Source organism: Malaclemys terrapin, chromosome 1, assembly GCF_027887155.1.
Source record: "Malaclemys terrapin pileata isolate rMalTer1 chromosome 1, rMalTer1.hap1, whole genome shotgun sequence".
Classification (NCBI taxonomy): Eukaryota; Metazoa; Chordata; order Testudines; family Emydidae; genus Malaclemys; species Malaclemys terrapin.
The window spans coordinates 48,095,591-48,118,647 of NC_071505.1; positions in this window are offsets into that span (position 1 = coordinate 48,095,591).

A 23,057-nucleotide genomic window follows, 5' to 3' on the forward strand; every position below is an offset into this window, starting at 1 on the left:
AAAAGACATTTGAAATGTAAAAACTCTAGAGTCTGCCTACATCCTTTCTCCCCCTCCCCACAACATGCATGCACATACACACACGCACCATCAACTTCCACTGACATTTCTTCATTACTCTGAAAAGGCTCTGGTTCTCTTGAGAGATTTTGCCAAGTAGTACTCCTCTTTTTAACGGGGGTTCCTTACTTATATCTCTGGAAATGATCTGCAGAAATCTGTACTGCATCAGAAGGTATAATTTCCGACCTTAAGGTGTAGGAGCAATGTTAATAAGGTCCTCTTGTGAAGATTTTTACCGTCCTTGGAGCTCTACCTCATTCTTTCTGATGGCTTCCACTTGTCGGGATTTCAAGGACAACATTAGAACATTTGTTTGGCGTTGGACGGTGGAAGCAGGGGAACAGATAATGTCCAGTAGTCCATACTGTTCAATAGAAATCTTGGTTGCTTGGGGAAGGAAAATGCCCCCAACTCTAAGAGCTGGTGCCTTTTTATCAAATCATAAGATATCTGTAGGAGACACCAGTATTTTATATGGGGAGAATGTTCAAAGCAAATACGGAAACATGTCACTATGACATTAGATCATATAAAGTTCATGAGGATTCCACAGGGCTAATATGATAGCTGATTCAAACAAGAACAATCAGCTGGGTCCCCTTGAAATCTTAATACTTGAACACCGGAAAGAAATTGGTCCAGAACTCATTCTTTTCCTTGCTGAATTCTATAAACTGTATCCTCCGTACATGCATAATACAGTAATACGTTATCTGGAATGTTGGGAGAATGGAGGGGTGCCAGTAAGTAAAAAAATCCAATTAACTAAGAGGGAGGGAGTTTGGGTTTGGGAGGGGGCTCAAGGCTGGGGGTTGGGGCATGGGAGGGGGTGGCTCCCTGCAAGTGGCGACATGTCCCTGCTGCTCCTAGGAGGAGGCGGGGCTAGGCAGCTCTGTGCACTGCCCCTGCCCTGCCCTGAGCACTGGCTCCACAGCTCCCATTGTCCCATTGGACAAGCATAAAGAAGTCTTAATGCAAGCATGTTTAATTGCAAAATGAAGGTGATATAATTAGACTCATAGGCCATCCTCAATAGTACCATAATAAACTGTTGCCACATGTTCAGCATTTCTATTATAAACTCCTTTCTCCCCCTCCCCCACAGAATACAAATGAGTTTTTTAAAGTCCTACTTGATCATAGTCTGGCATCACTTTTTTTAAATTAAATGTGTAGAAAAATCCTCTTAGCTATTTTAAAGTAATAGCATAGCAAGAAGGGGGGGGGATTACAAGTGAGTGGTTTAGCATTTTTTTATTTTCCTTTTCTTCAGCTGGTGTGATTCTGCAAGGGAAGCATTGTCTAGTGGGTTGAGTTTAGGACTGGGAGCCTGGAATTCTTGAGTTTTAATCCAAGCTCTTACACTGATTTATTGTGTGATCTTGCTCAAGTCACTTACCTCTCTGCCTCAGTTTTGCAATCTGCAGTGGGGTGATAATAGTTACTATTGGAAGTGCTCAGATATCCTGGATATCCACAGTGTGATATGAGAACCCACAGCTGTTGGCTACAGGCCCTTTGCTGCACTGTGACTTTGCAGAAGAGAGTCATAGTGTGCACATCTTGAATTAATCCCGCCTCAGGCTACATTAATTCTCCACAGACTTTTCTCATGGCTCAGCTGCATTTGCTGCAGGGAGCATAGTGCTTAGTGTGATCTTGCTCCGACCCCTGGGCCTGCCCACTTATTTTGCAGAGGGAAAAGATGACTAAACAGGGCACAAGGGAGAGCCCCACTTAGCCACCATCCCCCTCTACATGGATCCACCATGACTTTCTATTTGATTTTATCCTCTCCCCACCACTAAGTGGAAGGAAGCCTAGGCACCACTGTTTTTAATCAAAGACAAAGTAATAATTTTACACAGCAGACCTCCATGTGCTTCAAAAGTTCTACTATTGTTTCTTAGGAAAATGTGCATTCTATGTAGTCAGAGACACCTGTGCCGGCTTCCAATTTTCCCCAGAGCTGCTCAATCCCTGCTCAGCTCCAGGCCCCACCTCAACTGCACCCCTTCCCCCAAGCCCAACACAGCCCCACCTCTTCCCACCCTCACTCTGCCCCTGCTCCATCTCTTTCCGCCCCCTCCCCTGAGCGCGCCTGCTGCACGCTGCAGAACAGCTGTTCCATGGCTTGCAGGAAGCACTAGGAGGGATGGGAAGGAGTTGATTGGTGGGGGCCACAGACGGGCAAGAGTGGGGGGAGAGGAGGGGAGCTTGGCTGCCAGGGGGTGCTAAGCACCGACTAATTTTTTTCCATGGGTACTTCAGGGTGTCAGCACCTATGGTCAGACACCAAGGTGATGGGTGCAGTATAAGAACCAAAATGTCTCTATAATTTATATCCTTAAATTTACCCAAAGATCTAGCCACACAATAGCATCTTCTGAACCACTGCAAGGAGAAATGGACATTGTAGAAGTCATTCTGAATACATATTTTTAAAATTCTCCAAACGTGATGTATTTATGCATCAGCCCAAAATGACTTAGAAAGAGCTGTTAGTCCAGAGTCTTTAAACAGAGATACTAGTGTGGACCCTTGAACTCACATGGAGTCTCTCTTCATGGGTGAAGTGGTTCCACGGTAACAGAATGGGAGTTTACGTGACTTCCAAAACACATGCATTTATAATACTGGGGTACTACTTTTTTTTCAGTTCTTACATTTCAAAGAGTCTCCACTCACCACTTCTAGTCTATCTGCCCTCCAAAGAAACTCCCACTGTTGACATGAGAGTCTTTTCTTCTGCAGTTCCTGTCATCTGGAACTGCCTTCCAGTACCTTCCACTTTATCAATTCTCCATCTCATTCCCAAATTCATCTGAAAACAGTTTTTTCCTCCCTTGCCTTCTATTAAGTTCTCTCCTTGTGCTATCCAACAACTCTATTAGAATTACTCTGTAAAGCTTTGGGGATATAAACGCTGCAAAGGTGCAATGTTTTAGAAAAACCTAACACACAATGAAAGGAAAGAAAAAACATGTTAAATAAAGGCCTATCATAAAACTGAAAGTGAAATGGTCTGGAATGGACTGGAATTTCGCCACAGAAAATATGCTACAAAAGTAGTTATTTCTCTACAGGAGACTGGCAGAATTTGAGCCTAAAAATCCTCAGAGATTATCTTTCAGTGTGTGTAGAAAATAAAAAAATTCTATTTCTGAATTGCATTGCCAGTTGGCCCAGTTCTACTCATTAAGCTATTTGCAACACTTTTATTAACATACACATTCCTTCTTTTCAAATCAGTCATGCATACAACATTAACTGTAATTTTGAACTCCAAGGTGTATGAAATTAACTTCATAATCTATAATCTCTAACTGCCACTCGATGTTGCACAATACTCATGCAACATCGAGTGGCGGCTAGAGATTATAGTTATGGCAGCTAGATCAATCTGGGTTTGTTGTTCAGGACTGACATGCTAACAAGTTATATTCAGATTAGTTTTCTAAAATATTAGGTTGTTTTCCATTTTTAAAAATAATTTTTAAAATTGCCTTAACTATTAAATCTCTCTCTTCACTTAGTTCTGCCACAGTACAGCATCCTGCAATGCTGAAAGCTGTGTTCAGTGCCATTGCACATAGGTATATGTATTAAAACATTGCATGAAAATGGGGGAAACGGCTGCCAATTCCTAAAAGAAATCCCTCACTTGGCTTTACACTAGCAAACCCACTTCTCCACCCCCCAAAAAAGTACAACCAACCAAACTACCATCTAGTCCATCAAATTCAGAATCTTAATGTATCGCTGTGTGACCAACTGGTGGACTCCCTCAATTATGAGAGCAGCTCAGTGGGGATGTTGACAAAACTTTAAAATACCATATTCCTCAAAGCCATGCTGAACGGGTGGAATCACTTTGGAAAATGGGTTGAGTATATTCTACTACTTAAGGCCCCAAATTCAGCTCATGTTCTTAAAATTAAGCACATGCTTTGCTACATCAAGGCCCTAAAATCCTCATTTTGGGTACAAGTGAAAAATATATATTACCATGTAGTACTGTGTAATTAATCACTATTTGAGGAAGTTTAAACCAAATGAGAAGGTCAGAGTTGGCAAACGTTGAACTACGAAGGCATGGGACAGCCTTTGCCCATTTCAGTTCTTAGCGTATATCTACACTACGGGATTAATCCGAATTTATATAATTCGAATTTTGGAAACAGATTGTGTAAAGTTGAATGTATGCGGACACACTAAGCACATTAATACGGCGGTGTGGGTCCATGTACCGGGGTTAGCGTCGATTTCCGGAGCATTGCACTGTGGCTAGTTATCCTATAGCTATCCCATAGTTCCCACAGTCTCCTCTGCCCATTGGAATTCTGGGTTGAGATCCCAATGCCTGATGGGGCCAAAAACATTGTCGCGGGTGGTTCTGGGTACATCCTCCCCCCTCTCGAGGGAAGCAACGGCAGACAACCGTTTCGCCCCTTTTTCCTGGGTGAACAGTGCAGACACCATACCACGGCAAGCATGGAGCCCGCTCAGCTCAAGACTGCAATCATGAACATTGTAAACACCTTGCGTGTTATCGTGCAGTTTATGCTGAACCAGAACCTGCAAAACCAGGTGGCGAGGAGTAGGCTATGGCAGCGCAGCGGCGACGAGAGTGATGAGGACATGGACATGGAATTCTATCAAACCACAGGCCCCGGTGCTTTGGCGATCATGCTGTTAATGGGGCAGGTTATAGCCGTGGAATGCCGATTCTGGGCCCGGGAAACAAGCACAGACTGGTGGGACCGCATAGTGTTGCAGGTGTAGGACAATTCCCAGTGGCTGCGAAACTTTCGCATGCGTAAGGGCACTTTCATGGAACTTTGTGACTTGCTTTCCCCTGCCCTGAAGCGCCAGAATACCAAGATGAGAGCAGCCCTCACAGTTGAGAAGCGAGTGGCGATAGCCCTGTGGAAGATTGCAATGCCAGACAGCTACCGGTCAGTCGGGAATCAATTTGGAGTGGGCAAATCAACTGTGGGGGCTGCTGTGATGCAAGTAGCCAAAGCAATCACTGAGCTGCTGCTACGAAAGGTAGTGACTCTGGGAAATGTGCAGGTCATAGTGGATGGCTTTGCTGCAATGAGATTCCCTAACTGTGGTGGGGCGATAGATGGAACCCATATCCCTATCTTGGCACCGGAGCACCAGGGTACCCAGTACATAAACCGCAAGGGGTACTTTTCAGTGGTGCTGCAAGCACTTGTGGATCACAAGGGACGTTTCACCAACATCAACGTGGGCTGGCCGGGAAGGGTTCATGACGCTCGCGTCTTCAGGAACACTAATCTGTTAACGGCTGCAGCAAGGGACTTACTTCCCGAACCAGAAAATAACTGTTGGGGATGTTGAAATGCCTATAGTTATCCTTGGGGACCCAGCCTACCCCTTAATACCATGGTTTATGAAGCCATACACAGGCAGCCTGGACAGGAGTCAGGAGCTGTTCAACTACAGGCTGAGCAAGTGCAGAATGGTGGTAGAATGTGCATTTGGCCATTTAAAAGGTCGCTGACGCTCGTTACTGACTCGCTCAGTCCTCAGCCAAACCAATATCCCCATTGTTATTGCTGCTTGCTGTGTGCTCCACAATCTTTGTGAGAGTAAGGGGGAGACCTTTATGGCAGGGTGGGATGCTGAGGCAAATCGCCTGGCTCCTGATTATGTGCAGCCAGACACCAGGGCGATTAGAAGATCACACCAGGAAGCGCTGTGCATCAGAGAAGCTTTGAAAACCAGTTTCATGACTGGCCAGGCTATGGTGTGAAAGTTCTGTTTGTTGAAAACCCGCCCCCTTGATCGACTCATTCCCTGTAAGCAAACCACCCTCCCCCCTTAAATCACAGCTTGCTTTTAAAGGAAATAAAGTCACTATCATTTAAAAATTATGTATTCTTTATTAATTGATTATAAACATAGGGAGAGAACTGACAAGGTAACCTGGGTGAGGTTAGGATAGGAGGGAAGTAAAAGGCCACTGAAAATACACTGGCTGTAGCGGCAGTCTGTTATCCTGCTGCCGTTCCTGAAGCTCCACCAGATGCTGGAGCATGTCCGTTTGATCACGCAGCAGCCCCAGCGTTGCAGCCTGCCACCTCTCATCTCGAGCATCCCTCATGACCTCATGTTCACTGGCATCTTTCCTGTATTTAGATACCGCGTCCTTCCACTCATTCAACTGAGCTCTTTCATTGCGGGTGCATTCCATTATTTCCGAGAATATCTCATCTCGCGTCCTCTTTCTCCGTCGCCTTATCTGAGATAGCCTTCAGGACAGAGGAGGGAGGCTTGAAAAATTTGCAGCTGCTGGAGGGAGGGTTAAAAAAAGGAGAGAAGTTTTTAAAATAATACATTTACAGAACAATGCTTATACTCTTTCATGGTGAACAACACGATTCACATTACATAGCACATGTGATTTCAGTACAAGGTTGCATTTTCCATCTTAATATTGAGTGCCTGTGGCTTTGGTGTTAGAGATCACAGACGCAGGTCCGGGCAACAGAATTCAGCTTGCATGCGGCCATGGTAAGCCATTGTCTTTCGGCTTCTGCGCCTTCCTTTCCCACATACCAAGCAAAGCCCGTTGACTGTTGTGGTTTTCCTGTTAACCTTCAGTAGCAGAAAACAAACTAACCGCCCCCCCATCCAGTTCTCTGGGATGATCGCTTTATCCCTCCCCGCACTGCATGGCTGGTATCAGGGAAGATCCCTGCAGAAACAAACTAACCCCCCGCACCCCTCTCCTGCCATGAATTACCTGGGATGATCGCTGTACCCCTCCCCCCACCGCGTGGCTGGTATCAGGGAAGATCCCTGCTAGACAAATGTGAAAAGCTCAGGGCCAATTCTCCCTCCCCCCCCCACCCCGCTTGGCTAACTGCAGGGTAGGATTTCTTTTCAGCCACAGGCAAACAGCCCAGTAGGAACGGCCACCTCTGTCACCTTACTTAAATTTCCGTATTTCAACCAGGTTACCATGAGCGATATCACTCTCCTGAGGATTACACAGCAAGATAAAGAACAGATGTTGCTTGAATGCCAGCAAACACCGGGACCATACGCTGCCAGGCTTTGTCATGCAATGATACCAGATTACTTGCTGCAAGCATGGTGTGGTCAAGTGTCCTACCATGGAGGACGGAAAAAGGCTGCACTGCCCAGAAACCTTGTGGCAAGGCTTTTGGAGTACCTCCAGGAGAGCTTCATGGAGATGTCCCTGGAGGATTTCCGCTCCATCCCCAGACACGTTAACAGACTTTTCCAGTAGCTGTACTGGCCGTGAATGCATCCCAAGTCCTCAGGGCAAAGTAATCATTAAAAAATGCTTGCTTTTAAAACAAGTTTTATATTTTAAAAGGTAAACTCACCTGAGGTCCCTTCCATTGGGTCATGGTGTTGGATACTGGCTTGGGAGGGTACTTCAGTCAGGCTGAGAAAAAGATCCTGCCTGTTGGGGAGAACGGAGTGTTGTGTGCTCTCTGCAAGCTCGTCCTCCTCCTCCTCCCCGTCCGCAGAATCCTCAGGTGTAGCTGATGAGATTACCGTCGCCTCGGAATCCACAGTCAGAGGTGGGGTAGTGGTGGCGGCCCCCCCTAGAACTGCATGCAGATCAGCGTAGAAGCGGCATGTCCGTGGCTCTGACCCAGAGCGACCGTTTGCCTCCTTTGTTTTTTGATAGGCTTGTCTGAGCTCCTTGACTTTCACGCGGCACTGATCTGAGTCCCTATTGTGGCCTCTCTCCATCATGCCCTTGGAGATTTTTTCAAAAGTTTTGGCATTTCGTCTTTTTGAACAAAGTTCTGCTAGCACTGAATCCTCTCCCCATATAGCGATCAGATCCAGTACCTCCCGTACGGTCTATGCTGGTGCTCTTTTTCGATTATCGGCCTGCATGGTTACCTGTGCTGATGAGCTCTCTGTGGTCACCTGTGCTAGGCAAACAGGAAATGAAATTCAAATATTTGCGGGGCTTTTCCTGTCTACCTGGCCAGTGCATCCGAGTTCAGATTGCTGTCCAGAGCGGTCACAATGGTGCACTGTGGGATAGCTCCTGGAGGCCAATACCATCGAATTGCGGCCACACTAACCCTAATTCGAAATGACAATATCGATTTTGGTGCTACTCCGCTCGTTGGGGTGGAGTACAGAAATCGATTTTAAGAGCCCTTTATTTCAAAATAAATGGCTTTGTTGTGTGGACGGGTGCAGGGTTAATTCGATTTAATTCTGCTAAATCCCAATTAAATTCAGTGTAGACCAGGCCTTTGAGAGGAATACATACATTGTACTAAAGATATATCACTTTCAGTTGCCCCTTTTTTGATCAAGACACTGACTAGCACAATCTGCTAGAGCAGATCATATGGATATTTTGAAAAAAAACCTACTTGATTTTTATTTTTTTAACTTATAAAATAAAAAGGAAAGAAACATCAAAAATAATATTTTATTGAGTAACATAAGCTGACAGAAATTTATGGGGTGGGCATGTTGTACTTTCAATATTTTAACAGTAAAAAGGACATTTAATGTATCAATTCTCACTTTCTAGAAATCAGGGAGCACCTCCACCATCCCCATCCCCCTATTTTGATGGACCTACATTTGTCCCAATACATTTTCCCTATCTCAGATACATATAGTTAAATTAGTTCTAAAACTTTCCTGTCTCTCTGTCCCAGGATTACATGTTTTACATATCAATTCAAAAATAGCCAGTATTTGGTTTAAATTTTCAGCAAAAAAAAGTAAGCATAGATTGCATTATCTGCTTGCACAGAACCTCAATATTAATTTAAAGGTAATATGTGACACCTTTTTGATCCTGGCTTAGTATCACCATCATTACCTTAAATTGAATGAGTTAAGAATAATTTTTGCTCAATTAGCTGCAAGAAGTACCACTCAGATTAACAAACTGATCTCTATTGATCAGAAATGAACCTCAGGAACCTAATTCAGAGCAATTTAGCTTACAGTTTATAGCTGCCATGTTTCAAAGAAATAAAGTAATATCTTGAAGGAGCCAGCAGAGGGTGCTTCCTTTTTAGGGTTGGAATTGAGATTTGCTTCCAACAATAAAAAGAACTTTGTATATTTTTTGTATATTGAATAGTGCCCGTGCCCCTCTTGTATATGCCTGGCATTAATATATGAAATGTCGGTGTTTCACACACAATGTAATTATATCATTTTAAATTGTATGCATGTTTTAAAAGATAATCCTATACTAGCATCTATGTCAGTGGTTTGTGGTTTAAAGTTTCCATACAAACATTTTTTTCTTACTTAAAGGAAGCAATTTCCTCCACTTACTAATTTCAGGTACACGTCACATAGGCAATCTTTTCACTGCAGCAGCCCTGCACTCTGTGAAGCGGTATGGCGTGTCAAAGACATCCTTGAAACTGCTATTTGCCTTTGAACATTTTTTCAGTTTTCCTCAGGAATTCTCCACAATGAATGTAATATTTTTCCTGACTTTACATCACCATCAGGGTTGCTTAGATCAGATGAGTAAACACAACAGCACAAAAAAAAAAGTCACTATCCATTATGCTTCAAAATAGCCTATTCACTAGTCCATGATGGGCTATGTAGATAAATACATGACCTAACATTTCCCAGTATGCACCAGTATTGTCCCAGAATTCCTTCCCTAGGGAAAAGCAATATCTGTAATTAAAAAAAAGAAAGCCTTTTTATTGAGTGACCTAACTTGAAACTTGCCTTGCAGTGCTAGTCCTGCTAGTCTGTTTCCCAGCTCTGAGAGCACTGATTGGAATCACAGTCCTCAGCAGAGCACACCACTAGCACTAGAAAGGATTAGAGTTCTGAGCCATCAAGCTAGCTTTAAGGTTTTTCTTTCCCCATTATTTTTATGTTGGATAGCTTGCTTAAATTAAATATTTGGAAGATTACATATTGCTAAAAATGTCGCAAGCAAACATATTCAGCAGTGAAGACATGCTTTCACCCGAAAACACTTATCTTGAAAAGGTAGCACATTTCCTTGGAAAGCAGCCATTCCTGGCAGCAGATCTCAGCACTCAGTAGGAAATCCATGTCTTTGAGTTCTGAACTAGCCCATACTGGAATTAAAGCACAACACTGACAGTCAGAAATAGTTGTTCTTGGTGGGTAAGTGTTTTATAACTGCATGGGGATATAAGAGCCGAGCTTCAAGTTTAAATCCTTTTTTAGAAAATGCTGTGATTAACTGCATGACTTCATTCATTGTTCAGGTAACAGATGGAAGTGCCTCAGTGAAATATTTCCTTTTTATTTACAAACAATAGAACGTCTTTTTAACTGATAGGAATTAAAACATTACACCAGCATTGGTTCCACAAGCTTAAATTCTTTCATGCTACCACATACATCTTTCATGAAAAGTCGACATCTTTAACATTTTTACACTGCCTGAATTTATCATCCATAACTTTTTCGTTATTCCTGTTCAGATGTGTTTGCTTTTTTAGAAAGAATTATGTACCTACAGTATAATGAACTAATTAACTAAAGAACAAAAGGTGCTTTCTGTTATTTGTGAGACATTGTTTCCTGACATAAGAAACACATTCTGTATTTTTAAAGGCAATCTGTATTGCTGATTTTGATATCAGAAATCCTGTATCATTTTGTATAGTGCCACAAAAGACCAGATAAGCCAATTGTCATTTTAATGTTTCAAGAACTCTCTCTCTCTCTCTCTCTGTATATCCTGAATTTTGAGAGGTTTGTAAAAGAGAAGCACTTTGCCCAATTGCAGGATTTGTAAGAAAAAAATTACTTTTACTTATTTTGAATGGCAACAGAATTGAATGATGGACAAAAATGATAATAAGAGACAGATGTTACACAAACAAAATAAGACTGGGATTTTATTAAATATTAATTCTATTAATTCACACTAAAATCTTTACTTATTGTAGTGCATTAAAAATGATGTTCTCTTTATTCTAAATCATTCCTCTACAGACAGCCAGAGTGCGACTTGTCTATGCATGTGAAGATCTTTTCGTTTGCTAGAAATGCCTCAAGCACAAAGAGCAGAAAAATAACAAAAAAAGACATTCTAGATTTAAATCTTACCACACTTAACAAAATATATTAAAATAATGATTTATAATATGGTTACAGGTGTACTTTGGAGAACACATTTGCATCTAACAAATAACAACAACATAAAGCCTTCCATCAAAGGACTTCAAGATATTTTAAAAATATTATTCAATTAAGCCTCACAACACTTCTGTGAGAGAGTGCATGTTCTTACAGTATACTGACATATGTAATGGACTACAAGCATACAGACACTTTGGTCATCAGCTAAATCACAGACATGCAATAGCAGGGTAAAAACACAGCCTCCTATCATTTTTATCTATTTTAGTATAAATTCCAAAATAAATAAATGAATACAATTTGAGCCAAAGGAGAATTTCCCTTACTCAGCAGTAATCTCGGGTTCTTTCTGTGAGCTAGTCACTTGTGGCAATATGATTGCACACACTGAGCCAGTAACTCCCTTCAAGAGAGTTTCCTCCTTAGCATCTGAGGTTCACAGATGTTCCTATCCAAAGGTTAGGTGCCAATCTTTATACACACATATCTATATATGGGTCCTGAGTGTGAATAGAAGTTATTTAGAAGAGCACAGACTGGACTCTTACCCAGCTGTCCAGTAGGTGGTGACATGACCCATGCACACTGAGCTAGTACTTTGCACTGCAATACCTAATGACAGTTAGAAGTCAAGGGTGAAATCTGTGAGAAACCTTTATTACAAAATCCAAATTGCTTCTGGTTTCATGTTTCATCACAAACTCAAATCTCAGACCATGGATCATCAACTAAAAGCAACCTTTGCTGCTGCCAGCTCCTAAGCCTTCCAGGCCATAGTCTAGTCCCCAGGAGCAACCTAGTACAGCTCTAAATTGTGCCTACTGCAACAGTCCCAAGAAGCCCATCGGTCAGTTGGGGATCACTGGAGTACACGGTCATTCAGGTCATGCCTCCAGATTTGTGTGTCCAGGAAACACTCTCCTACTGATAATTTAACTGTGTTTCTCCCAACAGCAACAACAGCAAATCTGAGAAGACTTCTGTATGAAAGGCAGATTCTCCATGTAGCAGGAATTACAGATAGCACTTATATACCAATAATAGCACCTGCAGATAACAAGAAAGTCTATCAGAAAAAAACCCTCTTGAAATACAATGATTTTCTGTACAAGATCCATTTGAACTAATGTACTTGCAATGGATCTCTTGCCTAGCAATGAGTTATATCTTCTTGAAATTACCTAATTTGAATTGGAACTGCATTTTCTTCTAGACAGGGAGATGTACGGCCTTTCAATAAAGGAAGAGGTTGAGACCTGCAAACTCTGCACATCCCAAAGATTAAAGTGATAAGCAAAGCACAACTCTGTGGGACCCCAGATCCTTCCTGAGGATGACATTCTCCAGGCATTCAGCAGATAGAACAGAAGATAAATAAATTATCTAAGTGTTTGCGGTGACCCCCATCACCAAGATGTCAAGGTGCCAGATTTTTTCTGTAAATAACTGATCACAATAAAAGACTATGTTATAAAATTCAAAAGACATCTGGACACTTGGAAAGGTTCAAAAATAGCACAGATTGCTTTCAGTTACTTTTCTTGGCAATTCTGTTATTCCTGCCCTGAGCTAATCATTGAAAACACAGAGATATAAGTGTCATGGCTGGGCAAGAGAGCCATTGCCAATACATCAGTTCAAATGGTTCTTGTACAACAAGTCATTGTATTTCAAGAGATTTTTTTTTATGATAGACTTTCTTGTTCTCTGTGGGTGCTATTATTGGTATATACATGCTATCCTGCTACATGGGGAATCTGCCTATCACATAGAAGTCTTCTCAGATTTGCGGTTGTTGATGTGACCTTGTGAAAAATGCAGTTAAATTGATACGGCCCTTCTCAGAGTACAATTCACCTACAAAATGCAAAAATAATCAGTAATCTATTACTTTATAAGTCACCAGTCACATGTAACATTACCTTCCCATTCCACTAATAAGTACTTCATAAGAAAATGGATCTGATTCTCCATTCACTTACATCAGTATAAATCAGGAGCTGCTCCATTACAATCAATGGACTTACACTAGTGTAAATCTACTCTAAGAAAGAGAACAGTTCCAGTAACTTTAATAACCTTGATTAAGGATCTGTCAGCATTTGCATTGTAAATCTCTATTTAGAGTATGTGAAAGTCTGAATTGTCCTAGAAGCAAAATGACCTGAAAGATTAACACAGTGGCTCACTCTCCCCAGGCAGACAAATAGCTACCAGGTTGTTAAACCTATCATAGATTTCAATATAAATGATACAGGTTTTTGTTAAATTAAAGGGGTTGCAACAGAATAAAGTTAAGATGTATTGAATAGCAGTAATAATAAAAATACATTTACTCTTTAAAGTGGCATCTAATTCCTGATCAACAGCAACTTCACATAGTTTAGCAATGACTGATCAATAACAGGCTATTCATTTTAATAGAGAAATCAACATTGATTCTAACCCATTTAATGAGGTGCTTAGTCCTACATCTAATAGAACTTTAATCTATGTTGCAACTGCTTGAAAAATAAATGCAATGGCATTATAATTTGATTTGACAGTCAGGACTGCAGTGTAAGATCATTAGCACTTCACAGGTTATACCCCGAAGTAAATCTCACAAGAAGTTCACATAAATAAGGACAGATTTACACAATTATGTAGTTATGACTATCACTGACTTTCTAACCATAAGTGGAATTCTTCTCAATTTGCTATTCATTTGACTTTGATATGCATAAAACCCGCAATCCAACACAAAACAAGTCAACTGATTTTCCCTTTTTACTTATTTGGTTTCAGGACATTTATATTTCAGGTGGAGGTGTGTGACCCCAGACAGTTTCATCTAAGAGAATTTTTGCTTGTGAAAGAACTCTGAAAAGTTTCATTTGTTCCACTTAGGTTTGCATTTTTGTCCCTTACTTGAATGGAATGCTGCAAAAGAATTACAAGAAGTTAAAGAAAAGTTAATTGTGGCAAATACAAGTCAAAACCAAAGACTCCTTTCTGGAAAGAAAATAAAATGCTGAGAATAATGAGAACAAAAATTTAGATAACCCCCTGTGGTGGCAACATCAATGTTTTGGAACTCTTTAAAGAGGAAAAAAATGCAAAGAACAGGGAGCTCTCTACTTTGTAAGCTCTTCACAGGTATTTGAAAATGAACAACTCTAAAAAATGTTATTGAAGCACACACTCCCTGATCAAACACACTAACTTGTCAAATTTCTCACCTCTGTGGAACCACTGACATCATTGTTTGGTTTTTATCTGATAGGGAGCAAAGAAGAATTGGGAATGCATTAGTCTATGAGATTAGTCTATGAGATTATAAATAACTCTACATCAAAGGCCTATGCCCATGAAACCTTTTTTTAAGGATTTAACTTTTCATATTGTGTGGGTTAAGTATTTAAAAGTTAGAATAAACACAACTTGTTATTTGTCCATGGACAGAGGTTCTAATGTCATAAAATGCTCTCAGGTTTCTTTTGAAATACAATGATTTGTTGCACAAGAACCATTTGAACTAATGTATTGGCACAGTGGTCTTCTTTGTTGCTGATATTTAATGCCACAGATTTGGAGAACTCTTCCAGACTGAGCAGAGCCCAGCTGGCAACTCAGGTGCCTAGCCTCAGAAAACAGAAGTCACTGACCAATCTGACCTACCATGGAGGAGCCTTCAGGACTACAATTCAAAACAATCTTGACAAATTAGAGAGTTGGTCTGAAATCAACATGATGAAATGCAGTAAGAACAAGTGCAAAATACCACTCTTAGGAAAGAAAAATCAAATGTACAGCTACAAAATGAGGAATAACTGGCTACATGGTAGTCAGGGCTGGCTCCAGGCACCAACCCAGCAAGCAGGTGCTTGGGTCGGCCAAGGGGCGGCACGTCGCGCTCTTCGGCGGCAATTCGGAGGCAGGTACCTCTCGGAGGGAAGCACCTTCCACCGAATTACCGCCGAAGAAGAAAGTGGTGTGGTTGAGCTGCTGCTGGAGTGCCACCGATCACAATTGCGATCGCGTCTTTTTTTTTTTTCCCCCGCCGCTTGGGGCAGCAAAAACCAGTCCTCGCAGTAGTACTGCTGAAAAGGATCTGGGGGTTATAGTGGATCACAAATTGAGTAAGAGTCAACAGTGTGATTCAGTTGTGGAAAAGGCTAATAACGTTCTGGGGTGTATTAATAGGAATGTTGGATGTAAGACATGCCAGATAATTGTCCCACTCTAACCAGCACTTGTGAGGCTTCAGCTGGAGTACTGTGTCCAGTTCTGGGCACCACAATTTAAAAAAGATGTGGACAAATTAGAGAGTCCAGAGGAGAACACCAAAAAAAGGTTTTGAAAACCCTGACCTATAAATAGGGCCCTACCAAATTCACGGCCATGAAAAACACGTCATGGACCAAGATATCTGGTCTCCCCCGTGAAATCTGATCTTTTGTGTGCTTTTACCCTATACATATTTCAGAGGGGAGACTAGCATTTCCCAAATTGGGGATCCTGACCCAAAAGGGAGTTGCAGGCGGGGTAACAAGGTTATTTTAGGGGGATCATGATATTGCCACCCTTATTTCTGTGCTGCCTTCAGAGCTGGGCAGCCAGAGAGCGGCGGCTGTTGGCTGGGTGCCCAGCTCTGAAGACAATACCCCGCCAGCAGCAGCGTAGAAGTATGGGTGACAATACCATAACATGCCATTCTTACTTCTGCACTGCTGCTGGTGGCAGCTCTGCCTTCAAAGCTGGACTCCCAGCCGGTAGCTGCCGCTCTCCAGCTGCCCAGCTATGAAGACATTGCCACCGCCCACTGCAGCACAGAAGTAAGGGTAGCAGTACCGTAAACCCCCCCTACAATAACCTTAAGTTGCGACCCCCCACCCACAACTCCTTTTTGGGTCAGGACCCCTACAATTACAATACTGTGACATTTCAGATTTAAATAGCTGAAATCATGACATTTTAAATTTTAAAAATCCTATGACTGTGGAATTGACCAAAATGGACTGTGAATTTGGTAGGGCCCAACCTATGAGGAAAGGTTAAAAAAATTGGGAATGTTTAATCTTGAGAAAAAATGACTGAGGGGGGACCTGATAGACTTCAAGCATGTTAAGGGCTGTTATAAAGAGGATAATGATCAATTGTTCTCCATGTCCACTGAAGACAGGACAAGAAATAATCAGCTTAATCTGCAGCAAGGGCAATTCAGGTTAAATATTAGGAAAAACTTTCTAACTATAAAGATAATTAAGCACTGGAAAAGGCTTTTCAGAGATGTTGTGGAATCTTTGGAGGTTTTTAAGAAAGGTTAGAGAAACACCTGTCAGGGATGGTCTAGGAATATGTGGTCCTGCCTCAGTGCAGGGGACTGGACTAGTTGCCCTCTCAAGGTCCTTTTGAGCCATATATTTTATGATTCATTCTGGATCTTTGATAACCAAAATTTGAATGCTTGCCCAAAACTTTCTCCAAAAAACCCTGAATGATTTGTTTGTAAAGTGGACTGTAATCTCATGAGAAGTGGTTTTATCAAGTTATTTCTGGCATTATTATATTATTATATAGTGTTAGTGAGATATTGAGATGAGGTTTTTGCCCTAATCTGTTTACAGTCCATACATGAAAGATAGAGGTAGGAAAAATTAGAAGTAACGTGTTTGAACAATAAAGTTTTGCAAGCATATGTTAGCTGGAAATTTAAAAAAAAAATAAACTAATATGTAAACACTTCTCAGGGCCGAGAGAGGGGTACAGCATGATAATGTATATGCCTTTTGAAAGAAACATGCATTTCTGAGGGACTTGAAAGAGGTGGGAGATAAGGCATGGTGGACCTGATCAGGGAGAGTGTTTCAGGAATTGGAAGCTGCGGAGAAGAAGCTCCAGAGATTAATGTGGGACCACACTGGGTTAAACTATTGGCCTGTACCTACAGGATACCCTGATTTGGTGGTCCTAAAAATGGGAAGGAGAATCTCAACTTTCATTTAAAAAAGGAATTTACTAATTTCTTTGCTTGAGAAGTTTCAGAGTAGCAGCCGTGTTAGTCTGTATCCGCAAAAAGAACAGGAGTACTTGTGGCACCTTAAGCCTGGTCTACACTACGACTTTAAATCAGATTTAGCAGCGTTAAATCGAATTAACCCTGCACCCGTCCACACAACAAAGCCATTTAATTTGAAATAAAGGGCTCTTTAAATCGATTTCTGTACTCCACCCCAACGAGTGGAGTAGCGCCAAAATCGATTTTATCATTTCGGATTAGGGTTAGTGTGGCCGCAATTCGATGGTATTGGCCTCCAGGAGCTATCCCACAGTGCACCATTGTGACCGCTCTGGACAGCAATCTGAACTCGGATGCACTGGCCAGGTAGACAGGAAAAGCCCCGCCAACATTTGAATTTCATTTCCTGTTTGCCCAGCGTGGAGAGCACAGGTGACCACAGATAGCTCACCAGCACAGGTAACCATGGAGGCCGATAATTGAAAAAGAGCACCAGCCTGGACCGTATGGGAGGTACTGGATCTGATCGCTATATGGGGAGAGGATTCAGTGCTAGCAGAACTTCGTTCAAAAAGACGAAATGCCAAAACTTTTGAAAAAATCTCCAAGGGCATGATGGAGAGAGGCCACAATAGGGACTCAGATCAGTGCCGCGTGAACGTCAAGGAGCTCAGAGAAGCCTATCAAAAAACAAAGGAGGCAAACGGTCGCTCCGGGTCAGAGCAGCGGACATGCCGCTTCTACGACGAGCTGCATGCAGTTCTAGGGAGGGCCGCCAGCACTACCCCACCTCTGACCATGGATTCCGAGGCGGGGATAATCTCATCAACTACACCCGAGGATTCTGCGGACGGGGAAGAAGAGGAGGAGGAGGACGAGCTTGCAGAGAGCACTCAGCACGCCGTTCTCCCCAACAGCCAGGATCTTTTTCTCAGCCTGACTGAAGTACCCTCCCAAGCCAGTATCCAAGACCATTACCCCATGGAAGGGACCTCAGGTGAGTTTACCTTTTAAAATATAAAACTAGTTTTAAAAGCAAGGGTTTTTAATGATTACTTTGCCCTGAGGACTTGGATGCATTCGCAGCCAGTACAGCTACTGGAAAAGTCTGTTAACATGTCTGGGGATGGAGCGGAAATCCTCCAGGGACATCTCCATGAAGCTCTCCTGAAGGTACTCCAAAAGCCTTGCCACAAGGTTTCTGGGCAGTGCAGCCTTATTCCGTCCTCCATGGTAGGACACTTGACCACACCATGCTTGCAGCAAGTAATCTGGTATCATTGCATGACAAAGCCTGGCAGCGTATGGTCTCGGTGTTTGCTGGCATTCAAGCAACATCAGTTCTTTATCTTGCTGTGTAATCCTCAGGAGAGTGATATCGCTCATGGTAACCTGGTTGAAATACGGGAATTTAATTAAGGGGTCAGAGGTGGCAGTTCCTACTGGGCTGTTTGCCTGTGGCTGAAAAGAAATCCTTCCCTGCAGTTAACCAAGCGCAGGGTGGGGGGGAATTGGCCCAGAGCTTTTCGCATTTGGCTAGCAGGGATCTTCCCTGATACCAGCCACGCGGTGAGGGGAGGGGTAAAGCGATCATCTCAGAGAATTCATGGCGGGGTGGGGGGTGTTAGTTTGGTTCCTGCAGGGATCTTCCCTGATACCAGCCACGCGGTGGGGGGAGGGATAAAGCGATCATCCAGAGAATTGGATGTGGGGGTGGTTAGTTTGTTTTCTGCTGCTGCTGAATGTTAACAGGAAAACCACAGCACTCAACGGGCTTTGCTTGGTATGTGGGAAAGGAGGGCGCAGAAGCCGAAACACAATGGCTTACCATGGCCGCATGCAAGCCGAATTCTGTTGCCCGGACCTGCATCTGTGATCTCTAACACCAAAGCCACAGGCACTCAATATTAAGAGGCAAAATGCGACCTTGCACAGAAATCACATGTGCTATGTAATGTGAATAGTGTTGGTCACCGTGAAAGAGTATAAGCATTGTTCTGCAAAATGTATCTTTTTAAAAAATTCTCTCCTTTTTTCCCTCCCTCCAGCAGCTGCAAATTCTTCAAGCCTCCCTCCTCCGTCCCAAAGGCTATCACAGATAAGGCGTCGGAAAAAGAAGACGCAAGACGAGATGTTCGCAGAAATCATGGAATCCACCCGCAGTGACAGAGCTCATCTGAATGAGTGGAAGGACACGGTTTCAAAGTATAGGAAAGAAGACAGTGAACGTGAGGACAGGAGGGACCAATGTGAGGACAGGAGGGACCAACGTGAGGAGAGGAGAGACGCTCGAGATGAGAGGTGGCGGCAGGAAGATCAGAGGAGGCAGGATGCAACGCTGGGGCTGCTGCGTGAGCAAACAGACATGCTCCGGCGTCTGGTGGAGCTTCAGGAACAGCAGCAGGATAACAGAGTGCCACTACAGCCCCTGTATAACCCCCCTCCCCCGTCACCATGTTCCATAGCCTCCTCACCCAGACGTGTAAGAACGCGGGGGGAGGGAGGGGAGGCTCCGTACACCTTCCCATTCCACCCCAGTGGACAGCCCAAGGAAGAGGCTGTCATTTTTTTAACCTTTTTTTAGTGGCCTTTTCCTTCCCACCGATCCTCCTCCCAAACCCCACCCGGGTTCCCTCCCTCTTTTTATAATGTATTAATAAAGAATAAATGATTTTTAAACGATAGTGACTTTATTTGGTTTGAAAGCAAGCTGGGGGAAGGGGGAGGGTGGGTTCCTTACAGAGAATGAGTCAATAAAGGGAGCAGGTTTTCATGAAGGAGAAACAAACAGATATTTCACACTGTAGCCTGGCCAGTCATGAAACTGGTTTTTAAAGCTTCTCTGATGCACAGCGCTTCCTGGTATGCTCTTCTAATCACCCTGGTGTCTGGCTGCGCGTAATCAGCAGCCAGGCGATTTGCCTCAGCCTCCCACCCAGCCATAGAGATCTTGCCCTTACTTTCACAGAGATTGTGGAGCACACAGCAAGCAGAAATAACAATGGGGAGATTGGTTTGGCTGAGGTCTGAGCGAGTCAGTAACGATCGCCAGCGACCTTTTAAACAGCCAAATGCACATTCTACCACCATTCTGCACTTGCTCTGCCTGTAGTTGAACAGCTCCTGACTCCTGTCAAGGCTGCCTGTGTATGGCTTCATGAGCCATGGCAATAAGGGTAGGCTGGGTCCCCAAGAATAACTATTTGCATTTCAACATCCCCAACGGTTATTTTCTGGTCCGGAAAGTAAGTCCCTTGCTGCAGCCCTTTAAACAGAGTAGTGTTCCTGAAGACGCGAGCGTCATGAACCCTTCCTGGCCAGCCCACGTTGATGTTGGTGAAATGTCCCTTGTGATCCACAAGTGCTTGCAGCACCATTGAAAAGTACCCCTTGCGGTTTATGTACTGGGTACCCTGGTGCTCCGGTGCCAAGATAGGGATATGGGTTCCATCTATCGCCCCACCACAGTTAGGGAATCCCATTGCAGCAAAGCCATCTACTATGACCTGCACATTTCCCAGAATCACTACCTTTCGTAGCAGCAGCTCAGTGATTGCTTTGGCTACTTGCATCACAGCAGCCCCCACAGTAGATTTGCCCACTCCAAATTGATTCCCGACTGACCGGTAGCTGTCTGGCGTTGCAATCTTCCACAGGGCTATCGCCACTCGCTTCTCAACTGTGAGGGCTGCTCTCATCTTGGTATTCTGGCGCTTCAGGGCAGGGGAAAGCAAGTCACAAAGTTCCATGAAAGTGCCCTTACGCATGCGAAATTTCCGCAGCCACTGGGAATCATCTCACACCTGCAACACTATGCGGTCCCACCAGTCTGTGCTTGTTTCCCTTGCCCAGAATCGGTGTTCCATGGATAGAACCTGCCCCATTAACAACATGATCTCCAAAGCACCGGGGCCCGCGGTTTGACAGAATTCTGTGTCCGTGTCCATGTCCATGTCCTCATCACGCTTGTCGCTGCGCTGCCGCTGCCCCTGCCTCCTCACCTCGTTTTTCTGGTCCTGGCTCAGCATAAACTCCACGAGAACGCGCGAGGTGTTTACAATGTTCATGACTGCTGTCTTGAGCTGAGCGGGCTCCATGCTTGCCGTGGTATGGAGTCCGCAGTATTCACCCAGGAAAAAAGGCACAAAATGGTTGTCTGCCGTCCGTTGCTTTCATGCAAGGACGGAGGGAGGGGTGAGGTTGTACCCAGTACCACCTGCGACAATGTTTTTTGTCCAATCAGGCACTGGGATCTCAACCCAGAATTCCAATGGGCGGGGGAGACTGCAGGAACTATGGGATAGCTATGGGATAGCTACCCACAGTGCAACGCTCCAGAAATCGACGCTAGCCCCGGTACATGGACGCCCACCGCCGAATTAATGTGCTTAGTGTGGCCGCATACATTCAACTTTATACAATCTGTTTCCCAAATTCAAATTATATAAATTCGGATTAATCCCATAGTGTAGATATACCCTTAGAGACTAACAAATGTATTTGAGCATAAGCTTTCGTGGGCTACATCTGAAGAAGTGGGATGTAGCCCACGAAAGCTTATGCTCAAATAAATTTGTTAATCTCTAAGGTGCCACAAGTACTCCTGTTCTTTTTGCTTGAGAAGGTAGCCTAGAAAACACTAACCCAGGCAAACCAATTTCTAGGGATTAATATTTGTTACTGATTTCTCCTAAAGATCACAGTTTATTTATGTTTTTTCCTACAGTTGCCTAGGACTAGCTTTTAAAGTCCACTGAAATTATTTCCAGAGATCCCCCTTGTTATTGTCCATATTAGTGTGATCATGATGGACAGGAGCTAATTATGCTGGAGGGATTCAATGAGGGAACAAAAAAATTGTTTTCCAGAACCACCCAAAAATCCTCCAATCAGAAACATTTTAAAGAGTAGCTCCTTTTGCAATACCATGTTATTTCTGCTTTAGTTGTAGCCACAATCCTGAAGTGAAGAGGTGCAGAACAATGTAAATACTTTTAAAAAATTATTGAAACGTAAACTTGCAAAATATTTGGTTTGAGTTCAGTTCTCGATGTGTCTGAGGTTGGCAGAAAGTTCCATTTCTTTTTTGAATCAGTTCACAGTTCCCTGCTGGAGTGTGAAGTCATATGTTTTTCCAAAGCATAAACAGTTGCAATCAAAGCTTCTTCACAGTGAGCCTGAATCTTGATGTGGATGGATCATTTCTAGGGGTGAGACTTCATACTTCTGCCAGTTCAGTCTTTGAGTTCTCTGCCAAAGGTTCCAATTAATGCCAAAAGTGATAATTTTTTTGAGACATGGATACCATCCAATAGGACCACCAATTTATTTCACACGGATTACCAAATAGCCATCAAATTTTAAAGATATTCAGTCAACTGGTAAATATTAGACTGGGATGTTTTCAAACAAATGACCCAGAAATGGAAAGTCTCTATAACCAATTACGTTTCCTTTCGACTATCCAATTTGAAAAAAACAACAGCAAAAAAAAAATAAACAAACAAAAACAAAACCATTTTTGATTCTGTAAATTGCTGGGGAAAACCGTTTGTCCTTTTGCATAACTACCATGCCTGAAACATAAAATCATCCTTCAATGCCACCCTAGAGTATTCTTACTGGATAAGAGATACATTAAGCCTGCCTTGAGAAAGCATATTTATTAAGATACCCAATTCTGCATTCCTTGTGTACTCTCTAACTCCCACTGACATCAGTGAAACTTTGGGGGCAAGCAGAAAATGTAGGATTGAACCTACATTGAACCTTAATAGCAATATATGTCCTGGTTTAAAATATGGAGTCTAGGCCAAATTCCATCCATGGCCTATGCAGGTGTAGC